At 46.1% G+C, this 15584-nt stretch overlaps 1 pseudogene; it reads right to left on the bottom strand.

The window, feature by feature from the left end:
- Positions 1-411: 411 nt before the first annotated feature.
- Positions 412-2607, bottom strand: LOC148118967 (histone acetyltransferase p300-like; annotated as a pseudogene).
- Between the last annotated feature and the right edge of the window lie 12977 nt (positions 2608-15584).

The following is a 15584-nucleotide window of genomic DNA, read 5'->3' as shown; positions in this document are numbered from 1 at the left end:
GCTGTTGCATTCCTGTGGGACCCATTCCAGGCTGCAAATGCCCCCCAGGACCTCTGGCCATAGGAGGCAGGTTCATACCTATAGGGGTCATGGGCATCATCCGGGGCATCTGGTGCTGGATTGGTCTTTGGAAAATTTGTACATGAGCCATCTGGCCCTGTGTCTCTGCTGCCCTCTGAGTCTGCATTGCCATTTCTACTGGCAGGTGGAGGCCCTGGAAGGGTGGAAGGAGCAGTCTGAGGTGGGGGTTGGTTTGGTCACCTGACCTGCTGCCTGAGACACAATTTGACCCCAGGGTAAGTAGGGTGGTATCGGGGCCTTGAGTACCAGCCTCAGTACCCTCTGAGTTTCAGAATAGGATTTCTATGGCAAGCGAAGATCTGAGGGCAAAAAAAATTTAACTCAAGCAAGTTCTTGCTGCATGCTCTTTATTCCTTTGCATGAATAAGCAGTGAGAAGCTCAACAAGAATAAGGGGCAATCTCCATGAGGTTTCTACTTTTACAGACATAGGAAAACGATAACATGCAAATCACAATCACAAAAAGGGCAGGTAGAACCTGACAAAGCTGCACTCCAGAACAGGTGACACCACCCAGGAAAGAGCCAGCACCCAAGGGGAAATACCTGATGTTCCAAACCATCATATAAAGTTACTAAAGGTCCCTGAACCTGGACTTCACCCACACCCAGACCGGTCTGTCTGGTAAGAATGGGGCTTGCTGCTCAGTGCCTATCTTCTAAAAAAATTTCTATGTGGGATGTTAGCAGGTAATTTTGAGGGATTGACTCTATGTAAATTTGACCATTAGAACAAAGAGTGAATGTTATTGCTCTAAGGCTTCCTGGTGTGGGGGAACCAAAGGTCAGTCCCTCGCCTGTGCAGAAATTACACTGCTGAGGTGTTTTGGGAATGAATCCCACTTTGAAGAGGGAATTATAGCCTCACAGGGCTTCCACAAATATGACAGTGACTTTTTCAAAAGACAGATGTACCTGCAGATCTGCAAAACGGGGTACCCCATAAGCTGTACACTGTGGGTCTGCCTTTATGAATCTGTCAGCTCTACATTTACTGTAGAGTCTTGTGGGCTCCAACAGGGTGGCATGATGTTGGGAGGAGTGGGCGGACGTTGAGAAGTGGGTGAGGTCTAGGGTGTCTGTGGGGTGGCTGACTGTTGGTCAGGAGCGCTGGTTGGAGTCTCAGGAGTTGGGGACAGCAGACCCAGCTGGTGTCCTGCCACACCAGAACAGTGGCAGGCTGGTCATTCTCTTGCGGAGCAGCTGCTGCTGCTGCTGATGTTAAAGCGTTGTCTGATGCGGAGGCAAAATGGCACCGGACAGTTGTTCTCCTGGCAGTGCCTGGCATGGGAGCAGCAGAGTGCAATAAACTGTTTGCAGATGGGGCATCCACCATTGGTTTTCCGTTTACAGCCTTTGGTGTGCTGCACGACCCTCTTCATCTTCCGGCAGGGAAGCAGATGACAGCGGGCACTGGAGCAGTGGCAGGCATGTATCAGAAGCTGTATGCAGCGTTGGATGCTCAGGCAGCAAGAGGCTCCCCGCCTCTGTATGGATGCTTCCACTTGCTGGTTGTTGCTCTCCTCACCCAAGCCAACGCCTAGCTCCTCTTATGGTCAGGGTGTTTAGTGTTAGAACAAGTGCTACGTGAGTCATAAGCCTGGAGGGGAAAAACAAGATGAAGGGCAACTCTGCAAGACTGAAATAGTTCAAAACCATTTTAAGTATTTTACTTGAGCTAGAAACCGACTGCCCTGCCATGGAAGACATGACAAGGTTTTAGAGAGACACACTTGGTGGCAACCTCTTGCCCTTTGCAGCTGTGTCCACTTCCGGGGGGAATCCAACAGGCTCTTTTAAGCCCTCCCTAATGAAGATGGTTGTGCCTATCCTGGCAGACAGGCACGTGAACGCCCCAGCGTGGAGTAAAAGCCAACTTCTATTTCCCTTTACTTTCTGCGTGGAGCGACCGGCCGCACAATCCTTAAAGCACGGGACCATGAAACCAGGAAGACAAAAGAAGAGGTGTCGAAGTTTCGAGCCCCGTTTCCGTGCCCCTGGATGGGGAGGCGTTTCCTTCCTACCTTTTTCCACGGACCGAGCCCACAGCTTAACAGGAGCAAAAACGAACCCGAGTGGTCTCCGGTCGGAACTAAGTTCCTTGCCTCAGTTTACCAACCCTGCAACTCTCCACCCCCAAGGGGTCGCTAAAACCACACGTCCGCCCAGTGAGGCCTTTGGGGTTCCCTTTCCCGGCGGGGCTGAGCCCTTTCCCACTAACCTCGGTGCCGGGCAATTTCACCATGATGCCAAATTCAATTTCCTCACTGTAGCTCCTTGAAGGAAGGCTTATAGTCCTAGCCTCTCACTGAGAGTGTGCTCATTGGCTACCGCGTCTGAGCTCGGACCAATCACACCGTAGAAAATAGACTAAACTCGTTTCTTGTCCCCTCCCCCCCGCGCCCCGCCTCCAAGATGGAGAGGTTGGGTATCCCGGGCACTTATGGGAATTGTAGTTACCTCTGCCGTGCACGAGAAGGGGCGCGGCATTAGCAAAGTATAAAACTCCTGGAGGTGCTTCTCTCATCGTCCTGTGTATACTTTACTTTTTTTTATTGCATATTTTTGTTTGTTTTCAGAGACAGGCTGGCCTCAAACTCACATAGACTCGCCTGTCTCTGCCTTCCAAGTGCTGGGATTAAAGGTGTGAACCACCACTACCTTGCACATAAAAGTTTAATTTTACTTCTATTTAATATACATTAGGTTATTCGTACTATTATTATTGTTATTATTATTCTTATTAAATACAGTGTTCTGTCTGCACGTATGCGTGTACTCCAGGAGAGGCCACTAAAGTGGTTGGGAGCCACGATGTAGTTGCTGGGGATTGAACTCACGACCTTTGGAAAATGAATCAATGCTCTTAACTGCTCAGCCATCTCCAGCCATGGATGCCAACGTTAAACCCTTCCTAGCACCTAGCATGGACACGACCATATGCCGCACAAAATTGTCCCAGCACCCTCCATGGTAAGAAGCAGAGGTTCCTACTGTGATGCTGAGAAGAAATGTCCAGCCCCTCTTTAAAACCAAGCAGAAACTGGAATCCTCTTAATACCTACAAATGCTATAAACGTTCTGCTCCATCAAAATTCTCAAAGCTAGGCCTGGTGAGAGGGTTTAGCATGTAAAGGAGCTTGACACACTAACCCATCTACCTGAGTTCAAATCTCTGAGCCCACGACACAAAGATGGAAGGAGAGAACCAGCTCCATGAAGTCATGCAGACCTCCACATGCACACCCGCAGACACATCAAACAAACACACACATGCTAAATAAATAAATGTAATTTTAAAAAAAAGCTAAGGACTGGAGAAATGGTTCAGTGCTTAGTGTCTGTTTTTCGGGGTTCAATTACCAGCACGCACGTGGCAACTCACACACGTCAGTAACTCCAGCTGTAGTGGTTCCTATTCTCTCTTCTGACCTTGGAGGACGACAGACACTAGCAGGGTGCGCTCACGTGCGCACGCACGCACACAGATCAACACCTATATGCATAAATAACAAGTTATACTAATATATGTTCTAACGCTCAGGCTAGGGGAGACCCAGACAGTTTAGTTATGGCAGCTAAAGCATGGGTCCCGAGTTCCATCCTTGCACATGATGGAGTACGCCTGTAACCCCAGCACCGGGTAAGCAGGGACAGGAGGATCCCCATGTCTTGCTGGCCAGACACCATAGCTCAGTGAGTGGCAAGAAATCGAGGAAGATACCTGCAGTCAAGTTCTATCCAATTCGAGTACACACACTGAGTCCCCACAACTTCCTTCTACATCCTGGGTTTTCAGGGATTATTGCACAGCCTCACAAACATCTGAAATCCAGAGAAATGCAGTCTGCATCTTACTTCTCCCAGATCCCATCTCCCATCTCCTTGTTGTTGTTTCCCTTTATCTTTAAATTTGTATCTATGTGTCTATGTGTATTAGAGTTTTGTCTTCATATATGTCTGTGTACCATGTAAGTGCCCACTGTCAGCAGAGGCCAGAAGGGGGTGTGGGATATTATAGAATTGAAGTTACAGACAGTTGTGAGCTGCCATGTGGGTGCTGGGAATAGAACCTGGTCCTCTGGAAGAACAGCAGTGACCTTACCTACTGAGCCACATCTCTAGTTCATTGCTTTTTGTTTTGTTGTTGTTGTTGTTGCTATTGTTTTGAGTTTTTCTTTTCTGTGAAAGGGTCTCACTATGTACTGTTCACTGTACTGGAATTCACTATGTGGCCAGGCTAGAAGAGATCTTAAAGGGATCTACCTGCCTCTGCTTCCAAATGATTGCTGGGATTAACGTTAGTCATCACCATTCCCAGATATGTTACGGTTTTTAAAAAGTCTTTGAGTCCAGTTAGTGCTGCCCTCAATTCCTCAGTGTAGAGTCATTCATTTGAGTGTGCTTGGCCTACCTTAACAAAACTGACTCCCCTAAAATCTGTCTGCTGTCTGTAGTGCCTCAGGTAGAGGTAGGAGTTCACGAACTCCTTACCTAGGATGTGGATTGGCTTGATCTAGTGCAGGTCTTACAGAGGCAGCCAGAGCCGCTACAGATTTATGAGTGCAATGGTCCTGGCATGTCCTCAAGACATCATTTACCTCTAGTTGTTTAAACATTTACCAACTCACCTGGAGGTAGTCGGGCACACCTTTAATCCCAGGACTCAGGGGCAGAGGCAGGTGGATCTTTGGTTTGGAGGCCAGGGTAGAATACAGAGTGAGTTCCACAACAGCCAGAGCTACACAGAGAAATCCTCTTGAAACTGGAAAACAAAAACAAAAAGTTTGTCAACTCCTCTTCCGAGAGGATCCCTGAGACCCAGGGGCAGAGGCTGTGCACCACCCCATTTGTGGTGGAGTCTTCACTGACACTCATTCTCTGCCATGTGAGCACTTGTGAGATTCTGCAAACAGGATAGGATTTTAGTGAGGTTTTGTTTGTCTGTCTCTTTTTCCAGGGCAGTGCTTCAGAGACTCATTAAGTATCCCTGGTTGCCTGGAAGTTTGTTTTGTTTGAGGGAGTGGCTCTCAGTGAACATAGAGATCAAAAATTGCTGAGACTGTATGGCCAGCCTGTCCCAGGGTTTGTTTCTCTCCATCTCCCCAGCACCGGGGTGACAGGGGTGTGCTGTCGGACACATTTACAAGTCTGCAGAGAATCCCTCCCAGATTCTTGTGTTTACTTGAAAAGGGTTATATTTACTGAGCCATCATACTAACACTGAATCTTCACCTTTAATCCACACAAATATTTCTTTTTCTTTTTGCTTCTGGGGCAAGAATACAGAGCCTCAGATATGCTAGGAAAGTGTCCAACTTTGAGTTACATTCGAAACCTTACAGAAGTGACACAGTCATTTTCCTGCCTCAGATTCCTAGCAGCCAGGCTGGAGAGCCAGCCCAGTGGTTGAGAACCCTGGAGATCTGGCAGAGAAACAAAGTTTGTTTCACAACACCCATGGAGACTTGATCAAAAACACCCAAAACTCCTGCTCCAGAAGATCTAAAACCTCTGGACTTGGCAGGCATCCACACTTATGGATACACACACATACACACATACAAAATAAATGCACACCGTATACTTGAATATAATCTATACAGAATAAACATAAAACAAAATCAACCAGGGCTAGAGACATGTCTCAGTGCTTAAGAGCACTGCCTACTCTTCCAGATGAACCTGGGTTCAAACCCCAGCACCCACATGGCAGCTCACAATTCTCTGTAACTCCAGTTGCAGGGGGAGGGGTCTGATGCCAATGCATATAAGCTAAAAGCTAAATAATCTTTTTAAAAAATAAAGCCTCCTAGGACTGGAGAGATGGCTTAGCAATTAAAAGCACTAGCTGCTCTTACAGAAGATCAGAGTTCAATTCTTAACACACACAAGGTGTCACACAGACAACTGTAACTCCAGTTGCACACAGTCTCTGGCCCAGACAGACATGCAGACAAAACATCCATACACATAAAATAACGATAAATTTAAAAGTAAAAGCCAGATGCTGGTAGTGCACACCTTTAATTCCAGCAGTCGGGAGCAGATATAAGCAGATCTTTGTGAGTTCCAGGATAGCATGGTCTATAGAGTTCCAGGACAGCTAGGGCTATAAGAGAAACCCTGTCTGGAAAAACAAAACAAAACAACAAAGAAAAATCCCCCTCCAAAAAAATAAAAACAACAACAAAAACATCCCAAACAACTTAAAAGTAAAAAAAAAAAAATGGCTCTGATGTGAAGAGCATGACCGCCCAACCAGAAGTCCTGAGTTCAATTCCCAGCTCCTACATGGTGGCTCTAACCATCTGTGATGAGAGTTGGTGCCCTCTTATGACATGCAGTCAGAACACTGCAAATCTGTGGTGGTGCATGCCTTTAATCCTAACACAGGAGAGGCAGAGGTAGGTAGATCTTTGTGAGTTCGACGCCAGCCTGGTCTACAAAGTGAGTTTCAAGACAGCCATGTCTAGAGAGAGAAACCCTGTCTCAAAAAAACTAAATAGTTAAGAAATAGGTAGGTAGATGGATAAGTCTTTTAAAAAGGAAAAAAATATTTTAAAAAGTAAAAAAAAATCACAAAGTAGTTTGTCTTTGGATTTCACATAAATACGTCAAGACTGAGTGACTTGGCCTGTGTTCTTCCAGTGTTTATGCCTCGGCTAGACCCATCTCCTCTCTTCTCTTCTTGGACACTGGGCTTGAACTGACTTGTGAAGTGAGAAGCAGAGCTTCATCCTGGATGGCACACTGTTTCCATAGAGCATTATGTTCTTGAATTCCAGTCACTCTCAGCCGGGCACAGTATACACACCTGTAGTCCTAGCACTGTAGAGGGAGAGGCAGGAGGATGAGCGGTTTTAGTTTACCCTCTGCTATGTAGTGAGTTTCAGAGAGTCTGGTTACATAAAATAGAGTCTCAAAATGAGATAGAGATCACTGTCTGGCTGCTGTGTGTAGACCAAACTGAAGGTGGGTCAAGAGAAACAGCAGGAGGGATAAATAGAAAAGTCCTGTAATGAATCAGATAAAAGATGACAGGAATGGAGAGATGGCTCAGTGGTTAAGAACACTTTCTGATCGTCCAGAGGACCCAGCTACAATTGCCAGCACCCCATGGCAGCTCACAACTGTGTGTAGCTCCAGTTCCAGGGGATCTGACACCCTCACAGACATACAGGCAGTCACAACGTCAGTGCAGATAAACAAACAAACAAACAAACAGAATGTTTAGCTCGGCTTTGCTGGTGGACACCTTTACTCTAAGCACTTGGGAGGCAGAGGCAAGTAGATCTCTGTGAGTTTGATGCCAATCTGGTCTATAAAGTAATTTCCAGGACAGCCAATCTGTTACACAGCAAAACCCTGCATCAAAAAATAAAAAAGTAACAAATATCCAAAAACAAAACAAAAAAGAAAAGGTGGTTGGGATAAGAATCTGGAGAGATGGTTCAGTGGTTAGGAGTACTTGCTGCTCTTCTAGAGAACCCAAGTTCACTTCTCATGTCAGACAGTTCACAGCTGCCTGGAACTCCAACTTCAGAGACTACAACACTCCCATCTGACCTCTGCAATCATCAAAACAGGAAACACACAATTACAATTACACAAACACACAATTTTTTTTTAAAAAAAACACCTCGGCATGGTCTTGCTTCCCTTAGTCTCAGCACTTGAGAGGCAGAGGCAGGAGGAGCATTAGGAGTTTCAGCCTGGTTTACACATCAAGTTCCAGAGCATCGAGGGCTACAAAGAGACATCCCGTCCTAATAATAATATTAACAATAAAATAATAAATAATAATAAACCTTGTTTAAAGAAAACAAAGGAAGGAGCATAAAAAGGGCTGGAAGTATGGCTAAGCAAGTAAATGCTTTTTCAGGACAAGTCAGATGACCTGAGTTTGATCTTTTAAATTCCAAAAGTTATTCTCTGACTTCCAGATGTGCACTGTGTCTTGTATTGTGCCTGCATTCTACCACATACATACATACATGCATACACACATACATACATACACACACATACATACACACATACATACATACACACATACACACATACACACATACATACATACATACATACACACACATACATACATACACACATACGTACATGCATATAGAATAAAGTCAGGATATGACTTTTGGGAAGCAGTTCTTTCCTGCAACGTTTTGGAATCAGCCATCTTGCTCAGGGGCCAGGAAGCATGTTTGTATACCTAGCCCAGAAACAGGTTCTGTATCTGCTGGGTGAGTCGATCTGATACAAGGTTGTCCTTGGTGAATGCTAACATGTGCTAGCCCATCTCTTTCTTTTCTTTTTTTTTAACTTGTATTCTTTGTGGATTTTATATCAAGCATTCCGATACCACTTATCACCCGATCACCTTGAATCCATTTTCTGTCTTTGCAATTTTTCACTCAAAACAGTATTTCAAAGAAAACCTTTAAAACAAACAAACAAAAATGTAAATAAAGGATCTTGTAGAAGCTGCACTGTGGTCCACCAGTCACATTGTTTCCTGCAAACCCATCTTATGTTAAAATAATGCTTTCTTCTCTTTCTTAGCCTTTGTTTCTGACTCTTTTTCACTTCTACTGCTGCAGGTGGAGCTTGAGAGAAGGAAGATGGCAGACGTGCTGGATCTTCACGAGGCCGGGGTTGAGGATTTCACCATGGGTGAGAATGGGGACCAGAGCATCCATAAACTAAAAGAAAAAACCAAGAAAAGGAAAGGTCATGGCTTTGGTGCTTCTGCTCTGTAAGACCTCAAGCCTAGTATAGGTCCAGGATGGCCTTGAACTCATTGTGCAGCCAAGGATGACCTTGAACTTCTGATACATTGCCTCTGTCTCCAGGCACTAAAATTTCAGTCCACCATAGCCAGTTTATGTAGTGCCTATAATTAAAACATAAGGGAGAGACCTGGTCCTCATCAATTCAAATCATGAGTTCCAGTGTAAACGGACTGCCTATGCATGTATGAATGATGAGGTGGATGCCCTATGATGACGTGGACGCCCTGAAGGGAGGGCTGAGCACTCTGAGGTGGGGTTGGTATGGCCACTTGACCTATTTTCTTGCCCTGGAACACAGGGTTGGTAGCTTGAGTCCTGGGCAAGTAGGGTGGCATGGTGTTTGGAGGAGCGGGCTGAGCTTGAGAGGTAGGTTAGGGCTGGGGTGTCTGTGGGGTGACTGACTGTTGTCCAGTGGCAGTGTTTGGAATAGCAGGAGTTGGGGGCAGCAGGCCTTGCTGCTGGCATGTCACACCAGTCCCTTGAATGCTGGCCGTCCTCCTGCACAGCATTGAGCCTATTGAAGATGGTGCTGCACCTGGGGCTATAGGAGTTTTGGGCTGATGTTGAGGAATAATAGCTCTGGGCATTTCTTCTGTTGGCAGTGTTTGGCATGGTACCAGCAGAGGGCAAAAAATGTCTGCAGATGAGGCATCCAACATTGATTTCCCGTCCCAGTCTTTGTTGTACTGCATGGTCCTCTGCATATTCTGGCAGGAAGACAGGGATCAGTTGACAACGCAGAACTGGCAGGTCTGTATGCAGTGTTGGGTGCTCAGGTGAGAGTCTCCTGAGCTCTGTGTGGCTCCTGCTTGCTGGTTGTTGCTCTCATCATCCAAGTCAACAAAGTGGGCAAAGAAAGTGGGCAAAGCACTAGAGATCTTACCTCTACCAAGGGTCAGACAAACAAAGGGGGATCCTGCAATGCTCTCCACCAACCTCAGACTCCACGCTCCACTCAGTTTTGGTCTCTTCCCATTATATTCCTTTCTCTGCCCATCCGTATCATTCCTGTCTCCACCTCCCTAGTGTTAGGATTAAAGGTGTGTGAACCCAAGTGCTGGAATGACCTCTTTCTCTTTTAGAGAAATTCAATCTTATTTAGCCCAGGGTGGTCTTGACATCAAACAGATCCTTCTGCTTCTGTCTCCCGACTCCTGGTACTAAAGGTGTGTGTCATCACTGCATGGCTTATATGGCTGATGACTGTGGCTGCTTTGCCCAATTATCTTCAGGTGAGCTTTATTTATTAAAACACAAATAATATACCACTATAGTACTCTCTATTGGTGATAGAAATCATGACAAACCCACTGGTAGAGAAGGTTTTATTTGCCTCTCATGTCCTGCTCAAAGTCCATCATTAGGGAAGTCAGGGTAGGAACTCACTCAAGAGCAGATGACAGATGGTTACTGGCTCGCTCTTCATGGCTGCCTCAGTTTGCTTTCTTACATGATTCAAGACAACTTTCAGGGGAGGAGACACCCACAGTGGGCCTGGATCTCCCATAGCAGTCATTACTAAGAAATGGGTCCTGTAACCTACCAGCAGCTGCAAAACCCCAAGCCCAGTTTCAGATGCTCAGCAACTAACCCTCTTTGTTTTAAAGCCATCTTTCCATGTAAATGGATGTCTGTGGGATATCAAGTGACATGTGCTAGACCCAGAGAGAGTTATGGCAGCAACTTTCTCCATCTGGTGTTTCTGTCTCCCAAAAGTCTAAGGTGATAATAAAACATGAAGAAACAAAGCGCAGTGAGGAAGGAAGGGAGGCCAACAGGAAGTGACATCTATCTTCCATGTGTAGCTTTGGCTGTAGGGAAGATCATAATCAACAGGAGGCGAAACATAGCCCAGTGTGTGCATTAGAGGCTTTGCCGAGGGGGGAGCCATGTCTAGAAGAACCAGACATTTAGTTGTTTATGTGTATGAGATGATTTGCCTAGAGGATGTGTGTTACCTAGCAGGGTTTATGTGTAAGAGCTTTGTGTTTGGGTATATGGTACAGAATTAACAATGAGACCAGGGTCCTAGTGTGAGGGGGAGGAGAGAAGAGAAGAGAGAAAGAAGGTAGAGAGAGTTGGTTTTGAATACAAGGTCAGGGACAGCCATCACAGCCTATGTGTATCTGTGGCAGTGGATGTAGGGGCAGAGATGCCTCGCATGATGTGATGCCTAGCCTTACATGCATGTTTGGAGATTTGCTTTACACGAGGAATAAATGAGGTGGACATGAGGCCTAGGCATGTATGGAAGCCATGACTGTAGGGGGCATAAATAGGTGTGGCACTCCAAGGGAGAGTTTTCTAGCAGCACCTGACAGCTATCCATGTGAGCGTACGAGGGGCTTTAGCTGTTCGGTAGTGTTAAGATCTGCTTTCATCACCACACTATAGGTAAAGCACCCCTGACCTCATTCCCACACACAGTTATGTGCCGGGTCCTGATAGATTTCTTATTCCTTAGAGCCCAAGCCTTCTGCACATGGTTAGGCAAAAGGTGTAGCAATGTAGTCCCACACTTAGAGCCTATGCAATCACATATACATGGATTCTCAGGAGTCAGGCCTAAGAGAATCTACTCTTATAAAGCAATGCCACACACCCAGAGCCAGGTGTCTAGTCCTGCCAGGTACTCAAGACAAGGCTACACTACAGGGTTAGGAGGAATCTGTTGGCATCTCGAAGCATGAATAAGGTTCCTTCAGACCTGAATGCATAATTGCTTGCTATTTCACATGTGTACATTCATGTGTCTTTCTGTTTGTGTGTGTAAACTTGGCATTTTGCTGTTGGGAGGAGTTACATAGCACGACCTGACCTAACCATGTAGTTGTATGTGAAAAGTTAATACCAGAACCTGCCCTTGGACTTATAGGAGTGAATATGGGGTTGCTGTGTATGGCATGTTTGGCAGTGACATAGTATATGAAGGACCTAGCCCTGTGCATGTGGCTTTATCTGTAAAGTAGGGACTCTGATGAAGGACATGCTACACAGCTGTGTAAGAGAAGTGTTGGTTGCAGGGGAGGGTGGACCTAGCAGGACCTGACATCTAGCCCTGTACGTTTGGCATTGGCTATAGTAGTGAGTATTCATAGAAGGGCCTGACGTATACCCATGTGTTTATATTTGGGGGTGATATTTCAATTTAAATATGGGGATACCTACCACGTGGTGATGGCACAAACCTTAAATCCTAGCACTCAGAAGGCAGAGGTAGGAAGATCTGTGTGAATTCGAGGCCAGGCCAGGCTCCAAAGCTACAGAGAAACCCTGTCTCGAAAACCAAAAATGGATGGCGATACATTTTAGGTGATGACGCTTAGACATGATTGTGTGCATGGGTATGTTCATATGTGTGTGCGTGTGAATGTGTGCGTGTGTGTGTATATGTGTGTGTGCATCTGTGCAGGTATGTGTGCATTGTGTGTGTGTATGTGTGTGTGTATATGTGTGTGTATGGGGATTTTGCTATGGAGGAGTGGATACATAGAAAGCCTACATGAAAAGCTGAGTCTGTGGATTTAACTGGAGGGACTAGAAGGACGTGAGGTATAGCCATGAGTGTACTGGTGAGGCTTCATTTGTTCCTGAGGAAACAGGATGGACAACCTGCTACATAGCCAAGCATACAGGTGTGCATGTAGGTGTGTTTGTGTGTCTCTGGATTTTGGTTGTAAGTTAGTGCACATCTAGCATGATCTAAGACCAATGTGTAGGTGGACCAAAGACAGTGACAGAAGGAACAGTTGGCGTGACATGACACCCACCCTGTGTTCTGTCATTCACTGTAGACGTCAGCATTACTATCAAGACAAGAAAGCATATGTGGGTGGGACTTTTGAGGAAAGTGTGGGGATACCATCGAGGACTTGAGCCCTAGTTTTGTTTCTATCTCTGTCTCTCTCTCCTCCCTCCTTACCTTTCTCTCATCTCTCCTCTCTCCTTCTTTCTCTAAATCTCTCTCTTTGTGTGTGTTTCAGAGAGAGAGAGAGAGAGAGAGAGAAAGAGAGAGAGAGCACGAGCGAGCAGGGTTTACATATCAGGTAGGTGCCAGCTATCAAACACCATCCTTATGTATATGAGTGTAATTGGCTATAGGGGAGGAGACTCTTAGCATGACAGGACACCTTGCCATGCATGTGTATTTGAAGTTTTCCTCTAGCAGAGGTGTTTCTGAGGAGGACCTGACACACAGTCATGTACATGAGACTCTATTAGGAAGTATACCTAGCAGATCCTGACACTAACTGTACATCAGGGGACTTCAATGTTAACAGAGGGAATCAAAGAATATGATGTGTAGTCCTATGTGTGTCAGTTTATATGTAGGGTATTTGACTATACTTAAGGGAGTTCCTGGCAGGAATTGACATGCAATCCCCATTGGAGAGGGTTAACTGTAGGTGGGGGAATCCTAGGGAGACCTGATATCCAGCTGTGTTAGAAGAATGTTTGTCTGTCAGGTAGGGTTTACCAGCAGGATCTGAAACCTTGCCCTGTGTCTTTGGCATTGTGGTGGTAGGGTGTCCAAGAGGCCTGAAGAATAAGAATATGTATCAGTGAGGAGCAGTAGAACGGGCTCTCTAGCAGCTCCCCATACCTGGTAAATATATGTTTCCTGATGGGGTGAATTAGTGTCCTTCCAGGCCTGTTAATATACTAGATTGGCAGTGGATGGTCTGATATCCAGGGATACCAGGGATATATACCTAGAAATATATTTGAGGCTGCTGCAGGGTGATGTGCGTGTTTCAAGGGCCTTCAGTTACCATTATAGGAGTTAACATATCATGGTCTGAGTGTTTGGATACCAAGGATTGATATCCTAAAATTTATATGAGTTGATGTCATGAGGTATCACAGGGCCTGATAATTAACCCTGGAGAATGTCACTTGTGTGGTGTGATGGTTCCCTGTGGGTACCAAACAATAGCAGTGTGTTTTGGACAGAGTGGGAGATCATCGGCCATGGCCTGGTAACTAGCACTTAGTGGGGTTAAGTTAGTGTCATTCAAGGTCCATGCCTTGTTTTAAATACGAGGTGTGGAGACTTGATTGTTCAGTAGGACCTGATACCTAGCAGTTAGTATGTGGTTGTGTGGGAACTTCTTCATGGACCAATATTTAGGAATGTATTTGAGGTTGTGTGTGTGTGTGGGGGCGGTGTTCAGCAGGGTCTGACAGCTGGCAGAGCTCCCTTCTTGGGAGATCCAGTCAGAAAGAGAAACACATTCATTACTCAAGGCCCTTCTGAGATTCTTTCTTATCCTGCTCACACAGGGTTTCTGGGCTATCTGAGAGGACAAAGAGGCACAGGTTACGTTCTGCACTGTCAAAATGCAGAGGGGTCTAAGTTGGGCAGGAATACAATAGTGTTTACCCACTGGGAGGCTTTCCCAAGGGGCCCTTCTGATAGGTTCCCCAGAACTCGTCAGTAATGTGGGTGGTTGTCTGTAGTTGGGAGGTGGAAGAGCAACCATTTCTTTGTCCCCCACAGAGTGTCCTCACAACGTCCAGTGGAGCCTCTGAGATCCTCAAGAGCTCAGGCAATGGCATGTTCGTCTTCCAGGAGACATAGAGGTGAGGACAGACTCCACATTAAAGATCACTAATGCTCAGTGTGCACATCCTCAGTCAGGAATTTCGGGGTCCATGATTCAGTTTGTGACCCAGAATCTATGAGAGAAGCCTTATTTTAGACTAATGATGAGGCTGGCAGAAAGATTCATTCACCAGTCCTTATCCCGTGGTCTTTGGAAAAGTGCAGCTTTCTTTTTGTTGGGATTTGGGTCCTAATAAGGCAGGGTCGATGTCAATTTTCTTATGTGACCTTCCTAAAGGAGAACTCAGTAATGACTCCTCAGGAAGCTCTGATTGAAGGGATTGGTTTGTCCTGGCTTCCCTGCTCCTGTCCTGTGAAAAGGCTCTAGCATCAGGGAGGAGAGCAGGTTCCCACCAACACATCTGTATCTGGGCACTGTGCTTCCTGCACCCCATCTCATTCAACACTTGCCTAGACGACACAGGATGCACTTATGGTGACAGTGAGCTTTGTCCCAGAGCATGCACAACAGAACCTGGAGATCTGAGGAGAGAAGGGTGGTCAATGAGAGTTCTGGGGTTGACCTCTGAGACTACAGGGGACCCAGGCTGCTACCACAATGGTCATTGTATCTGGGGAATTTAAACAGGGATTCAACCAGTCATGCTCTGTCCAAAGAGCAAGCTTTCTGAGCATCTCTGGGACTCAGTTTTCCCCATTGCAAGGGAAACAGTACTGAGCAACGTTGGGGTAGTGTGTGTAGAGATCAGGGCACAAATAGCTGGTGTTGACTGCACCTCTTCCTGTTGCCTCCATCAGGGAGACAGTGAGGAAGGAGGATGTTGAATGTGTGAGCCTGATCAGAAGCTGACTGATCTCAGGTAACAGTTAAAGGCCACAACAGGCTCCCTCTAGTGGCCAGCGTTAAAAAGTCACTCACTGGGCCTCTTGGATATCATGTCTGCATTCTGAGATTCACATTGTTAGAGACCACCACATGAGCTTGGGGCCCCTGGTCCACTTGGGTTGTCTCTTCTGTGATTCCGTGACCTGTTTACAGTCCCCAAGTGTCCCTTGCCCAGGCACTGGTGACAGTAGAGTACATCAGGACTGACTTGCCTTAGTGGCCACTCACTGATCAGCCAACCGCAG

Source organism: Myodes glareolus, chromosome 19 (assembly GCF_982192425.1).
Source record: "Myodes glareolus chromosome 19, mMyoGla1.1, whole genome shotgun sequence".
NCBI classification, from domain to species: domain Eukaryota; kingdom Metazoa; phylum Chordata; class Mammalia; order Rodentia; family Cricetidae; genus Myodes; species Myodes glareolus.
This window is presented reverse-complemented; position numbering and strand designations above follow the sequence as displayed.